Source organism: Rhinichthys klamathensis, unplaced genomic scaffold (assembly GCF_029890125.1).
Source record: "Rhinichthys klamathensis goyatoka isolate OS25496 unplaced genomic scaffold, OSU_Roscu_1.1 h1tg000236l_1, whole genome shotgun sequence".
NCBI classification, from domain to species: domain Eukaryota; kingdom Metazoa; phylum Chordata; class Actinopteri; order Cypriniformes; family Leuciscidae; genus Rhinichthys; species Rhinichthys klamathensis.
The window spans coordinates 3,101,603-3,116,966 of record NW_026606759.1 but is presented as its reverse complement, the minus strand read 5'-3'; the positions used below and the strand labels follow the sequence as shown (position 1 = coordinate 3,116,966).

Sequence of the window (15,364 nt, the reverse complement as noted above, 5' to 3'; positions counted from 1 at the left end):
CCTGTCCGACTATGCGTTATGATGGGTCGTTCGCAGTTCATGAGCGTTAGCCGTTAGTGATGATGGGTCGTTCGCGAATGAGCGTTAGTGATGATGGATCGACTCGTTCGCGAATGAGCTTTTGATGGGTCGTTCGCAATTCGCGAATGAGCCGACTCTAAGAGCCGGCTCTTTTAGGTGAACGTCGGGAGCTGGCTCGCATATCTGAAGAGCCGACTCTATTTTTTACAAATTTAGCCTATAGAAATTAAATAATTATGTAATAAAAATTGAAATATTATAGTCAAAGTCATCTAAAGAGCCGTTTGTGAGCCAAAAGAGCCTGCTCTTTTCAGTGAGCTGAGTCAAAAGAGCCGAATGCCCATCACTACTATGCGTGCTTTCGAACACCCGCCCAACTCTACCTCTGATTGGCTTACAATGACATTTTACTCTACCTCAGTCGTCAGCATTTATGCGCTTGTCTCGTGCTCTGCCCACTAACCAAGGAAGAACAGTAAAAAAAGTATTTGCCTCTCGCGCAGAGATCTAGTTGGTCTGATGAAAAAAACAAAAAACAGCTTCATCAGTTATAGTAACGCGCCGCATTTTTTGGCAGTAACGGTAACGGCGTTATTAAGATGAGAAGAGTAATCAATTAGATTACACGTTAGTGGAAAAAGTAATGCCGTTAGTAACGGCGTTATATTTATAACGCCGTTATTCCCATCACTGTTGCTAAGCAACCATGAACTGCGCTCTCCACAACGACAAAGAACGAGGTTTTAGTAGCAAATGGATTTCCACCACCGAAAAACGCTTGCTGTAGCTCTGCTCTGCTACAAGATTTATTTACGGAGCAGAGAAAAACACCCGTAGTGTTTGGGTGCACCCCCATCCTTCATGTTGGCCGAGCTTTTAATGTTGTTATGGAAAGGGTGAAACTGATGGTTGGTTATCACATGAACTGCGGTGCGCTTGCGCCATTCTGAAAAGTTGAGGTGTTTTCATCTCGCTGCGCCTGGAGAAAATGAGCGCGTCGCTTCAATTATGAGCGCGCTTGCCGCGCGCCTACATTTGAAATAACGAACTTGAGCACGCAAAAGACACGATATGTGAACGGCCCCTTGACGAGCCAAGTTAAACACGGGGGATTTGAATGGGACTTATATATCGATACTCGCGGCTTAAATATCGATACTATCTTGGGGGGGAAAATATCGATTTATATCGCAGAATCGATAAAATCGCCCACCCCTAATAAAGACTCATGTTTAATCATGCACTAATAACCAGAACACGCATGACAATAACAACATCAACAAAGTTTCAATATAATGCAACAAAGCTAAGCACAAGCTTTCACTTTTAACCCTTTCACGCGTAAGTTTAAAATATTTTAACTGACCCCCCAGCGTGAGTTTTTCAAGGCGACCGTTATTTAGAACTTGTCACTTTAATGTTTCCATGGTGACGTGTCATTGCTCGTCACTTGACACAGCGCAACCACAACACAGAGCTGAATGAGTGATGATCTGCTTTTATGTCATTTTTCCTTTTTTATCAAAAATATTCACAAATGTATTAGCTATAGCATGAAACACTGATATTCCGATTGTCAAATATGTGCAAGTGGATGTTTTGTTGTTTAAACACCTTCATAACGATCGTTAGTTTGTGCCACAGTTCAGAGAATCGGATCTGTTGCATTTACAACACGTGACGTCAATTCCTCCACTTCTCTCGAAATACATGAAAGTAAGTGACCGGTGAACTGGGAGAAGAATAGGGTCAAATGTGAAGCTACGTATACAATGTGTATCTGATATGAATAAAACGTGTCGTCTTATTATAATGAAAAGGATTAATATTGCCGCTTCCATAGAAATCAGCAAAATCTAAATCATTGTTTTGCTAGTACTTATGTGTATTTAAATGTCTGAAACCTAAAATAAACATGTGGTTGAAAACACTCAATGGTTGTGATATATGACAGCACTGGCTCAGCGCCAGCCAACGCGCGAAAGCACATCTGTCACGTTAGCGGCTGCAGTGCAGAGCAGTGCGTAGAAGACAGCAGCTGTTTTCAACGTTTCTATCAAAAACTAATAAATGATAGTTTTTTTATTTAAAATAAAAGCGATTACAAAGGAAATGTTTACTGTTCATGGTTTTATTTTATTGTATGGAAAAATCCCACTTACAAAACAGACCGCCTTACATGCTGTATATGCAGGAATCTTGAAGTTAATTTTAATACCTTTTCAAGACTTTTTCAAGACCTTCTCAATATTTTTTAATACCTCACCGCCACTTCAAGCTGTAACCATTTACATCAGTGATACTTTTAACTTAACAGTTTTAGTTTGTGATGAAGACTATAGACCACTCTGATAAAAAAAAAAAAATCAAATAGGCTGGGATAGTAAATCAAAGCAAAGTTTATTAAAAAACAAAACAAAACTTTGCTCCACCCTCAACAACAATCATGCTGACATGTGCCTCAGTTCTTCGTTAAAGGTCCCGTTCTTCGTGATCCCATGTTTCACACTTTAGTTAGTGTGTAATGTTGTTGTTAGAGTATAAATAATATCTGTAAAATTATAAAGCTCAAAGTTCAATGCCAAGCGAGATATTTTATTTAACAGAAGTCGCCTACATCGAACGGCCCGTTTGGACTACATCCCTCTACTTCCTTCTTTAATGACGTCAGTAGAACAGGTTTTTGACTAACGTCCGCCCACAGGAATGCTCCCTCAACTCCCTCAACTTGCGCACTTCTTATAACTTACTGTGTTTACTCAGCTCTTACGGTGATTTTCTGAAGTAAAACTGACGCTTCATCTTTTGTGTGATGTACAATAAACTTTATTAAACTCATCAGTATATGTTTGATCATCATTCGGACCTGGTCCGAAACAGCAGACTTGTAGGCTATTAATAAATAATGGATACATACAAGCAGATGACAAATACGTTATAATAACCGTAATTAAACTACTAAACTATACCTGTTCCATCTCTATACAGCACTCTGACTCTGTAGGCATTATTGTCCGACTCGAAATGAACACCGTTACTGAGAGTTTCTGATATTATTATCATTCCGTGAGATGAAATTGTCCTGAGAGACTGAGCGCGAGCTCATGAAGCTCCGCCCCCTGTGCCGTGCAGCAGCAGCTTATTTGCATTTAAAGGGCACACACTAAAACAGCGCGTTTTTCTGAGCCCCAAAAAATGACAATTTAAACATGCTGTAAAAAATGATCTGTTGGGTATTTTGAGCTGAAACTTCACATACACATTCTGGGGACATCAGAGACTTATTTTACATCTTGTGAAAAGGGGCATAATACGGGACCTTTAAAAAAAAAGGAAAAAAAAGAGACTAAATTCACACACTTTTACGATGTTTTTGGGACTCAAACTGTTAGACAGCTAATTCAGAAAAAATTAGGGATGCACCGAAATGAAAATTCTTGGCCGAAACCGAAAAAGAGGAACCCAAGGCCGAAAAAACGAAAACCGAAAGAAATTATGCCAATTATAAGTACCATTGCATTTATGGTTATGACTGTGTACAAACTTTACTAAAATCAAGGCATTGCAAATGCATAAATTAACATTTTCAAAGAATAAATCAATTACAAATTATGCAAATATTTATTTAGCACAATGCACAGTATAAAATAAAATTCAAACTAAAATGTTTAACTTGACCCCACTCATGTGTACATTAAATAATAATCTGCTGGCCTGCAGAAAGGTTTTAAAATGAAATGTTCTCTCATAAAAACAAAGCCGAGCACGATCTTCTCATCACACCAGCACCCAGTTTGCACGTCTAAATTAGTTGATTACATTTTAAAAATGAGCATACACTAGCATAAAAAGCCATTTTAATGAACAAAGGTCCATGTTTAATACAAATGTACACGAAACTTAATGAAATATGTTTAGTGAAATTAGAAAATATTTAAGAGAGCGTTAATTTAGTACATATTCCTATACATATTTTGTTGTAATGTCACAAGTAATAATCTCAGGGTTTACTGGGTTTTACACAATTATTTTTGTATTGGTGGTGGTACTAAAAAATAAACATTGTCACGTGTTTATCTTTCTCCTTCTCACCGATTCCTGATGGTTAGAGGACAGTTACTTGAGTCGTCCCCTGTCGTTTCAAAGAATAGTACAACGGCGAGCGCGTCAAGTATAAACGCCTCGACCGTTTGGAGAGGTGCGCGCGCTGTCTGTGGAGACTCGCGCTGCGGAGGCGGGCGAAAGTATAAACAAGGCTTCCGGCTCCTCGCGGGTTCAGATATACTGAAATACGTCCACAACGCAGACATGTGGCTTCAGACAAGCACGTGCAGGTCGCGGTTTCTGTTTGCGTCATAACAACATTTCGGCCGTATTGTTTCGGTGATCAAAGTCTTTCGGACGAAAACCGAAAATTCACGTTTGGGCTATTTTCGGCGGCCGAATATTCGGTGCATCCCTAGAAAAAATACTTTCAAAATTTAAGACTTTATAAAGCCGTGATAAGACTTTAATACTTTTTAAGGGTCTTAATTTTCCCAAAATTGATTTATCACCTTTTAATAATTTTCACGACCCCGCGGATACCCTGTTACATTTTTCCTCTCGCGCACCCCCTGGTGGCAGCTTGCGTACCCCTGGGGGTGCGCGTACCACACTTTGGGAATCCCTGGCCTAATAAAATATTTTTTTTAACTTTAACTTTACTCTTTTACTAACTCTTGAGAAAACTGAGAAATCAGAAACATAATAAGATAGATTCTTATTATACTCTTTGGTCATTTTTTTGAGAGAGATGCTAATGGTCTTGTCCACTTCAATGATCTATGCTAAGCTATGCTAAAAGTGGTACCGTCAGACCCGGAGATCGGCTGAATGGATTCGAAAACGGTAAAACTCAACAGTTTAACTCTGGGGGAGTTGTAAAATGAGCCTATTTCCAAAAAAAGTGGAGTATCCCTTTAAATTGCTTTCTCAATTTGTTCTTGTATTTCTCAAATATACCTCAGATATTCTCATATATAGCTTCAGTAAGACATTAAAGAGAAATAATAAGATCTCTTTTAAGGCTCATAATTCTCTGATTTGTCTCATAAAAGTCTCAGATTCATCTCATGTTATTCTCTTTAATTCTCCTTCAAATAACCAAGACATAATTGAGATCAGGGGTATACAATTATGAGATCTCCGTTGTTTATCCCACTTCTCAAGTATTGCTCAAATGGTTTTCTCAATTTAACCTCCTTTGTCTTACTGGTGTCTTGTCTCTTTTTAGCTTATGTCTTGCTCCTAAGGGACCCTTAGGAGAAGTAACTCAGAAACAAATGATCACAGGATGATATGAATATGAGAAGCTCAAATTGATCTCAAGAGATGAGATTGAACAACAGATGAGCAACACATTTTTCCTATGGGCAATCAGATCATCCAGTGTCCAGATCCATGGGGGGCTCGCCATCAAAGGAAATATCCAGACATTGTTTCCACAGGAAAAAAAAAACTGACCTGTATTTTAGGTCAAAATTATAACAAAATTACTTCATACTTCTATCTTCTTATTTCAGAGGGAAATAATTTTAAAACAGCAGTAAGCTGCATTATCACCACGTTACAGCAACAACCAAAATAAAATTACAAATGACAACCACATAAAGGAAGTTTTTAGATAAAACTCATATTAAACCACCATATACACTTTACCATAAACTCAAGACTTCAGTTAAAACACATGCATTTCTAGAACTTCGTCACACAATTCCATGTAACTCATTTACCGATCGTTATTAAACCAGCATTTATCTCACTTCAACCATAAACATACAAAAAAAAACATTAACACTCACCAAATCCTTGTTTAGTGATGTCTTTTATCAAATTTTTGCTTTCAAAATAACAATGTTCTGACGCATTACCCACAGGAGTTCTGCTCTAACGCTCTTCTCAAAATGGAGGATTCGATTCTCCCACGGCCCGAGAGCACGTTCTAGAAAGAGCAGGCTTAAAGGGGCAGTACCCTATTTTCACATGCATGATGTAACCAGATGAAAAACTCAAAAATAAATTAAAACACATACAAAATTTCTTTTCGTTTCTTTCTTTCCAGAAATATTTTTTCTTCTTGTTTTGTAATCAGATAAATTATGAATTTTAATAAAATCAACATAAATTAGCACTATTGTGTGTTATGTATTGTATCTCTTGTCACTACCAGAGGTGGGAGACTCGAGTCATATGACTTGACTCGAGTCAGACTCGAGTCGCAATTTTCTGGACTTGAGACTTACTTGACTAGATCTCTGAAAAGACTCGACTTCACTTCAGACTTGCTCCTTGTGACTTTAGACTTGACTCGGACTTGTGCCTATTTACTTGAAATGACTTGTGGAATTTTTTTATTTTTATTATTGTGTATTTTTTATTCGTCATAAGAGGGAGCGCGGGCGGTAATGCACTCACTCTGTGTGCGGGTTGAGGGAGAATAAAACGATTTGTGGGACTCCCGCAAACTAGAAATATCTATGAATAAAACATAAAAACTAATACATTTTTATTCATCTGTTGCAGAAAAGCAATAAGAACAACTAAAACAAAATAGAAACGATTTACAGGCCAGATGTTTCTATTTCTAACATGTTTGCAGCGATAAGCGATGTAGCCAATCACAGACATATGTGTTGATTTCTAGGAATGCAATGGCCAATCAGAAGCATTTACGATAGACTCCCCTCACCGCTCAAAACTGACTTTTTGTTCAGTGCTGAATTCTGTATGCTGGCAAATCCTCGAATTATAACAAACAAAATGTAACGTATATATTATAAAAGGTTCATTGATAATAACAGAGATGTGTGAGATCGCGATGAACTGATGTCAGCTTTTTAGGAATTAGGGCGCGCAGTCATGCCATGGACGCAGGAGCTGCTTGCTTTTATGTTATAACAGTGGTTTGTGTGTTAATGCTTTAATAACAAATTATTTATCAGGAGCATTTATGCTCATGTGTATGGTGGCGACACATAGGCTAACTTAAAAGCAGTGTTGGGGAGTAGTTAACTACAAGTAGCGACGCTACTAACTTAACTACATTTTTCAGTAGCTTGGCAGTAGCTCAGTTGCTTTTTAAACAGTGTAGCTTTTCCAGTAGCTAACTACTTTTTGCAGCAAGTAGCGGTGTAGCGCTAGCAAAAGCTACATTGTGTTTTGTTGAGCCTGCGCGAATCAGCGCGATGCAAGGATATTCTTCTTCTTGTTAGATTACAAACTAATTTGTTTTGCCATTACCGCCACCTGTTGTTTATTCACGCATCTTGCGGCTAACGGTTCACTGACGTACAGAAGACCTCAAGCTAGGGTTGCCACCTATGTCTGATAAAAAACCGGGACATATTACCCGCCCAACTGGGGGGGGGGGGGGGGGGGGGGGTGTTTGAAGACCAAAAATGAACGGTTGAACACCAAAATTTAAATTTTAACTGTAGGCCCGCCTATACACCAAATGCTGCGCAAAAATATATCCTATATTCGCGTATTTTCAGATTTTTGTTCATGATTTTTTTTTGCCCCTTTAATAAGCATTTAAAATATTCACAAATTATATGGATAAAATGGTTTTCTAAGGCCAAACACTATATTTCTAAGGCTATAGATGATTTATAGGCTATTATAAATGTTTCTGAAAAAGTAACGAGGCATTTTAATTGTTTATTAATAAACTAGTATTTTCTAAATCGGCTGCAACATATCTCCATCTCCGCTGTAAAGCAGATGCGCCTTTAGAGAAGAAATTCATATGGATTACATAATCAGACTGTATTTTCTTTTGATTCGAATTTGTTCGTTTAAAAGTGGACATTTCAAGCTTTAGCCTATGGGCTTGTTTATTTTGAGACGCGATCCAGTTCACGGAGACCATAAAAGAGCGCGACTGATTGTTTTATTTTATTTTACAAAAGCACAACGTTTTCTTGTTATTGTGAGTTTACACAAATAAAAGTAGTTGCGAATGATGTATTGTTGCGAATGATGTTTATTTTCTATGACCAGAAATGATAGAGTAGTAGGCCTATTTTAAGTTGTTTCCACTGTTGATAGAAAAACGGAAGTGCTCGCGCCCGCGCCTCGTGCAGCAAGCGCGCTCCACACTCAGATTACATGCGCTTCTTATGCGCTTCTTGAGGCAGACTCGACTCACACTAGCACACACACGCAAGGTCTCTCGCTCTCTGCCGTTGCGCGCGCTACACAGTTTGAACATACATATTCACGTAGCCTTTCGAAAACCGGGACATTCAGTGTCCCGGGAGAGTGCGTAAATTTCCCGGGACAGGTTATTAAAAAGAAGGACAATCCCGGTAAAACCGGGACAGGTGGCAACCCTACCTCAAGCACAAATTTAAGGACGCACATACAGGTGATTAATGGCCATTTTAAAATGTATTAATTATCCTGCTTTATTGCTCTCTATGTTACATCAAATTTCTATTTCTGATTTAATTACAATGAACCGCCATGATCTGTCCGCGTTTGGTAATGAACATAAAAGACCACTAAACTAAAGTTTGCGCCATCGTGTTTCAGTTGAACAAAAAATGTAATCTTAGTTTGTTTATCGCACGACAAAGGCTTTGATCTAATTAAATTGCTGTATAGATTTGTTGTGACTGGATCCAGAGCGAACCGAACTGTGCTCACAAGCAGCTTGTGATTCAGGTTCTTCTTTCACAGTAAATTCTGAGAGCTCCATCACTGCATGTGAGCGAGTTTAACGTGCATTGTCAGTGCCACATGTGAGCGCTTGTTCAATGTATTTTCTTGCCAAAATGCAACCATCTCACAGTCACAATCGGTATTTTTGAGAAAAAGTCTATACATGCAATTTACGTTGGATGTATATTTTGTTCTTGCAATGTTGTATTTGTTGCAATTTTGCACTTTTGACAAACAGTGTTGTGTGTAATAAAACAATAAAAATCATAATTGTATTGCATTGTTGTTTTAAACACTAAATATTTTACTTAAAACATTCCTCAGACACTTATTCAGTTATTTATAATATATGTTGTTCAAAAAAAGCAAAAGTAGTTTTAATGTAGCTAGCTACTTTTTGATCGTAACTTGTAGTGTAGCTAACTACTTTTCCAAAAGGGTAGCTTGACTGTAGTTTAACTACTTTAACTAACGAGTAGCTTGTAGCTTGTCAAACTACAGTTTCAAAGTAGCTTCCCCAACACTGCTTAAAAGTATTTGGAGGTAGGCAACAGAAAAAAAGTATTTTTGCGGGCGGGAGCGGGACAAAACATAAATGTTGCGGGCAGGAGAAAGTAATAAAGAAAGTAGCCTAGTTGAGAACGTCAGTTATAACGACCCACGTATTAAAAAATAGTCGGGTTTAAAGCATTTAAATTATTAGATTTGTTTTCTTAAAATTTCCATATAATATTTTGTGTTATGGGATCAAATCACCTGGATGTTTAGAGTAAGAACAAACGTTGGCATACAGTACTAATTTAGAATGCAATATCTTTTTAGTTTTTTTTTTTACAAGATGGGAAAAGTTGTATTAATTCTTGTTTACTTGTTTTCATTTAATTTATTTTTATTTTAGAGCATTTAAAGTGCTTCTTAATGCTAATTTATTTATTACACACAAGTTAATTTATTTATTTTTGTAACCCATCAGCCCTCTGTGTCTAAATAAGTAATAAAAGTCCCAGTTAAAAAATGTGTAAAACTAGCCTGTGTGCGACTTGGTATGACTTGATGACTAAGTTGCGACTTGACTTGACTTGACCCTTACAACAGAATGACTTGACTTTGACTTGCAATGTTAAGACTTGGACTTGACTTGAGACTTGCATTTAGTGACTTACTCCCACCTCTGGTCACTACTATGTAGCTAAATCACTTGTGCTACATAATCAATGCTTTAAAGCAGCACTAGGTAACTTTTCAACCTTCATAATATATTTCCAAGTCTCTTGTGATGGTACATCGACTTACAATAGGTTGAATGACACGTCTTCCATAGTCTGACGGGGTCTGTAGCGTTTTTAATCATACTTTTAAACTTCGGGTTTCGGGTAGTAACCGGCGAACAAAGAGAACTACAAAATTCGACTGCTTTACGGCATGTCACTTCCACCACCACCCCCACTTCCTTAAAATCGGACGTGCGAGCCAAATGTTATAGTCATGGCCGAAGCAGCACAGAAAAACAAGAAAGCATAGGTTTTATCGGAGCAAAGGAAAAGGAGAAAAAGATAAAGTGATCGCGTTAAAGGCAGAACCTATCGTTTTCTCGCTGGCGTGAGCTGAAGGAGGAGGAGGGGTGCCCGACCGATGCGGACTTGGCTGTCATGCTTTTGGACTAGTAAGTATATTGCTTGCATACTATACAGAGTTAGAGTCCTCAACAACAGATTCCTGCAAAAACAAGAGAAGTGTTATGGTTGAAGTGTAAACTTTCTACAGCATAATGTTGGTGTAGTGTAGTCGTGTATTATGATGAACCTTCTGTTTTTTAGGTGAAAAAAAAATCAAATGAAAGCCTATGTCTAAACGGCGTGTACAAGTTTGGTAGGGGCTACATTCTTGCAAGTAAATATATAAGATGTACAAAATCATATTTTAGGATACCTAACATGTCTGTGGTATTTGTTTATTTGTCTTGCCTCAAGTTATAATGCAAATCGATTTGTAAAATTTGCAGATTCATTTATGGTAGCTTGATATTATAATTGACGATATATGGTTATAATCTACCACTCAAACATTGCATTGAAGTATCATATAGATTCAGTAAAACGGTAACCAATAGACTAGGCTACTATAATGACGCTGGCTTGTAAAAGTGATCATTTGTCGTTAGGAAAAAAATAAAACCCATGAAATTATATTCATATGACATGCTGAAATATATGCCACTGTACCTGGAATGAAGACATTTCACACGCGACGCAAGCAGAACCCCTGCATGTGACCTTCTACAGTGTTCAGGGCTATCGTGGTTGTCAACAATTGCACGTGCATGTAGGATCACAGAGTTTACGACAGTAGTAGAGGTCTAGAGGACATTACTGTTTCCCAACTGTAGGGGGACCCCACCCCGAGAGCAAAAGTTCCCTGGTGTAACTTTAAGCTGGCAAACTCATTACATTAAAAGATCTTGCAGAACAAAGGCTAAGGACATGAGAGGACCATGCATCTGAGTGATGTACTCAAAAGTGGTGAAAGTTAGTGTAGAGAACCACTGTGTGGGACAAACACATTACAGCGAGCACATTTCACCAGTGATGGGAATAAATAACGCCGTTACTAACGGCATTACTTTTTCCAGTAACGAGTAATCTAATTGATTACTCTTCTCATCTTAATAACGCCGTTACCGTTACTGCCAAAAAATGCGGCGCGTTACTATAACTGATGAAGCTGTTTTTTTTCATCAGACCAACTAGATCTCCGAGCGAGAGGCAAATACTTTTTTTACTGTTCTTCCTTGGTTAGTGGGCAGAGCACGAGACAAGCGCATAAATGCTGACGATTGGCTGAGGTAGAGTAAAATGTCATTGTAAGCCAATCAGAGGTAGAGTTGGGCGGGTGTTCTAAAGCACGCATAGTAGTGATGGACATTCGGCTCTTTTGACTCAGCTCACTGAAAAGAGCCGGCTCTTTTGGCTCACAAACGGCTCTTTAACCCTCTGGGGTCGGCAATCACGCCGGCGTGATCTGCTCGCTTTTTTTCTTATCAGTGCAAAAGAGACTCAAAATACTCGGTTTATTTTGATCTTACATTTAAGTGTTATACATCATTAGATCCTGTTAAGTTTCTATTTTTTTTGTGGATACTCACAATAAAAACAAAGTGTTGTGCTTTTCACCAAATAAAGAAAAACAAACATGATGCGAGTTCTGCGTTCTCTCTGTCAGTGAAGTCCATTCTGAAACGCGTCCTAAGATTAACTGTAACTCCGCGATTACTTGTCACACAGGCACGAATGATTTTTCTTTATGAAGCTTGAATTCTCTTCTTTTAAATGAAGTAATTTATATAAACAACAAATATTCTCAGTTTATGCAATCTGTATGAAAAGAGAGTGCTGTCAGTATTTTTTCCCCCAGCTCATTACACTTCATTACGCGTTAATCTGACACGCCCACAGAGGACCCGCGCTATTCAAACGCAAATGTGAGGCAAGCCATGACAATGCCCACATCAGCCGTTCCACCGCGGCGGTAAAATGTGTGGTGGATTTGCTGCCTTTTACCGCTAAGAGGCGCTACAATCATAAAAGTGTTCGTTTATTCCGGTTTATTCTCCCTAATGCGTAATCTGCTGCCACACCGCGCTGATTCAGAGCGATTGAAAGCTGGTAGCAGAAGAATTCAACAAGTGAAACGTAGCTAAAATAATTCATAATCACAATACTGAAATTAGGCTACTGAAATGTAATTGAATAAATAATGAAAACATTTCAACATAAAACATTGCAATAAAAACATTTAGGCTACATTAATGAGGCTTTACAACTTTAACAGCGTACAGACGGTATAGCTCAGTGATCAACGCAACAACACGAGCTTCGAGGAGCTTCAATCGACCCGAGATCGAATCTCAATGTAGGCCTAGCATATGCCTACATGTTGTTAACCGATGTTGTCCTACAGCGTTTATATTTTACCACCTTGATGCTTAAATAGTAACTGTTTATAACTGTTTACTTATTTAAAGTCAAGAGTTTTGTTTAATTATAATGATAATTAAACAAAACTCTTGACTTTAAATAAGTAAACAGTTATTAAACAGTTACTATTTAAGCATCAAGGTGGTAAAATATTTACAACATAAATTTGCTACATTCCCGTAGAACCGCAGCCGCTGCACAAACGACAAACTGATGAAGGAAGATTGTCAGCCGATTGCGTCAGAAAATGAAAATGAAGAAGCTCGTCTTTAGTCTGCTAAATTATTGTGTAATGTAAAAGAACACTAAAATTACTTAAGTTTGAAACCAAGTTCGAACATTTCAAGGTTTAAATAAAGTGTCGGGACAGTTTTTTAAAATTTAAAACAGGGTTGCATCGGGTTTAGAGTTTATTTCTTTTGCGATGCAAAATAAGAAACACTAGGCTAATCTTATTCTTGCGACATTTTAAATTTGTATTGCCAAAGAAATTACAGCTAAATTAAACAATTAAAACAGTACAAAACGAAAATTGTCCAAAGAAACAATTAAATTAAAAACATGCGTTTTTCGTTGTCTCTCTCGCGCTGGATCTCTTTTTAACAAGTTTATTTAGTCTCCCTCGCTGCGCTCGCCGGGTCTCTCTCTCGAAATTAAACATTTCAGGGTAAAAGCACATCATACAGCTGATAATACTGTATATGTCGCTGCGTGTCAGCCATACAAATCACGAAAAAATAATTTAGCCTTTAATTGTTGCTTCAAAGACACAGCATGCCTTGTTGAATTCACCTTACAATAACTTCAATTGAAATTTTGTGTGAAAAAAACTTTAAATAGGCTACAATAAATAAACTACAATATTTATAATTTAATAAGATACTATTTGTCAACTATTTGGACACAGATTTATCCTTACAATAATTTTGCCTGCTCATCAGGCTGGCTATCCGAACACTCTCCATATGAAAGAGGAACATTAACACCTTTGTCCAGCAACTGTCCCTCCAACCCCCCCACAGGCTATCTGAGTCTGAGGCTGACTTAACACAAAGAGAAGTCGCAACTCACACTTAAATCGCTATTCTAGACAGTGTTGATAATGAAGGAATTAAATTATTTAAGTCACATGTAGCCTAGTGATATTTCTGTCAAGTTTATTACTAAATATTTCATTATTTCAATAATTGATGAAATAAAACTGGTTTGGGACAGCTTTTTCCAAGCAAAACTAAATATAATCTGAAAAAAAACGCTTGTTAATTTGTTGTCATGAACAAAATGTTCAACTCAATATTAAAGTCTACAGGGATCTTTGGATCCTTACAACCAGGCATGCAATTTGTGAATTAAGTTTTTATTTTATTTTGTATTATTCAAATAAATATCGAAACACGGTGCTTCGTGGTAATGCTGCTAAATTAAATAACATTTATATAATAATTATGAACTTAAATGAAACAATATCGCAACATTTCGACAAATACATTATTTGATCTGTTTTTACATTTTAATTCAGGGCGATTTAGCCTACATTTAATTAGAGCGAGATTTTCACCCTTGTCTTGTCATTTTCTCATTGGGAAGCGCTTACATTAGGCATGTTTGAGTAGATCCTCTGTAGGCCTACCTCTCGTTTTCATATGGATTAGCCTACACAATCCGATAACATTTATTAGCCTGAATATTTAGACATTTAAAGGTTGTATCAGTGATTTCTGGCTCAAAAATAAATGTCTAATCTTTCCTAACGATCCGCTAGCTGCTCGCCCCATAAGCATGCCGTCCAAAAACCGCGTCTCTGTAGGCAGCCTAGGCTCTGAGATCTGCACACAAAAACAAATGTGTACAACCACCACTCAAATCCAAAATAAACAGTGTTCCAACCAATCACTGACAGGGGTGGGTGTTGCTCCGATTTCGCGTCCAGCCGTGCACGAGCGCAAAACCTCACAACACCCGCCCCTGTCAGTGATTGGTTGGAACACTTTATTTTGGTTTTGAGTGGTGGTTGTACACATTTGTTTTTGTGTGCAGATCTCAGAGCCTAGGCTGCCTACAGAGACGCGGTTTTTGGACGGCATGCTTATGGGGCGGGCAGCTAGCGGATCGTTAGGAAAGATTAGACATTTATTTTTAGGCCTGAAATCACTGATACAACCTTTAAAGGCTTTAGACCTAGCCGATTTCTTATCGTGACTGAGCTGAAGTGGCTCTCGGTTCATTTTTGTGATGCGCAGTTCCCGGAGACAGAGACACATACTGTTTTTGTCGTTAGCCTAATATGAATACAAGTTTACAGTTTTGAACGATGTAAGCTACTCTACTCTTATCTGTATGACCAAAAAATTACGGAGTCGCCTATTAAGTTATTTTAGCTGTAATAATGAGAAAAATAAATTAATCTAAATGAACGCGCCGCCGCGTTTGTCGAACACTAACTCACCATGCCAGAATAAAACCCGACTTTAGAAAAATGCATTGGGCCACTCGGCGTGGTGTGCCAAAACACTTAATTATAAACTTCAATATTTCATTCAAAATAATCTCAACACGCTTTGTGAAATTTTGAAAAGCCGTGCATGCATTAGGCCCACTGGAACTAATGAACAACTGAAACGCTGGTTTTGATTTTATTGTTTGTTGTTTAAACGTGCCTGTTG

General features: G+C 37.9%; 1 long non-coding RNA gene across 1 annotated transcript; it reads right to left on the bottom strand.

The window, feature by feature from the left end:
- Nucleotides 1–5,442: 5,442 nt before the first annotated feature.
- On the bottom strand, nt 5,443–9,936 carry LOC130099774 (uncharacterized). The gene is made up of 3 exons (XR_008808456.1): nt 9,897–9,936; nt 5,865–6,216; nt 5,443–5,526 (listed from the first exon to the last, which is right to left on the bottom strand). It is a non-coding gene; the product is annotated as an uncharacterized LOC130099774 (long non-coding RNA).
- Nucleotides 9,937–15,364: the final 5,428 nt, after the last annotated feature.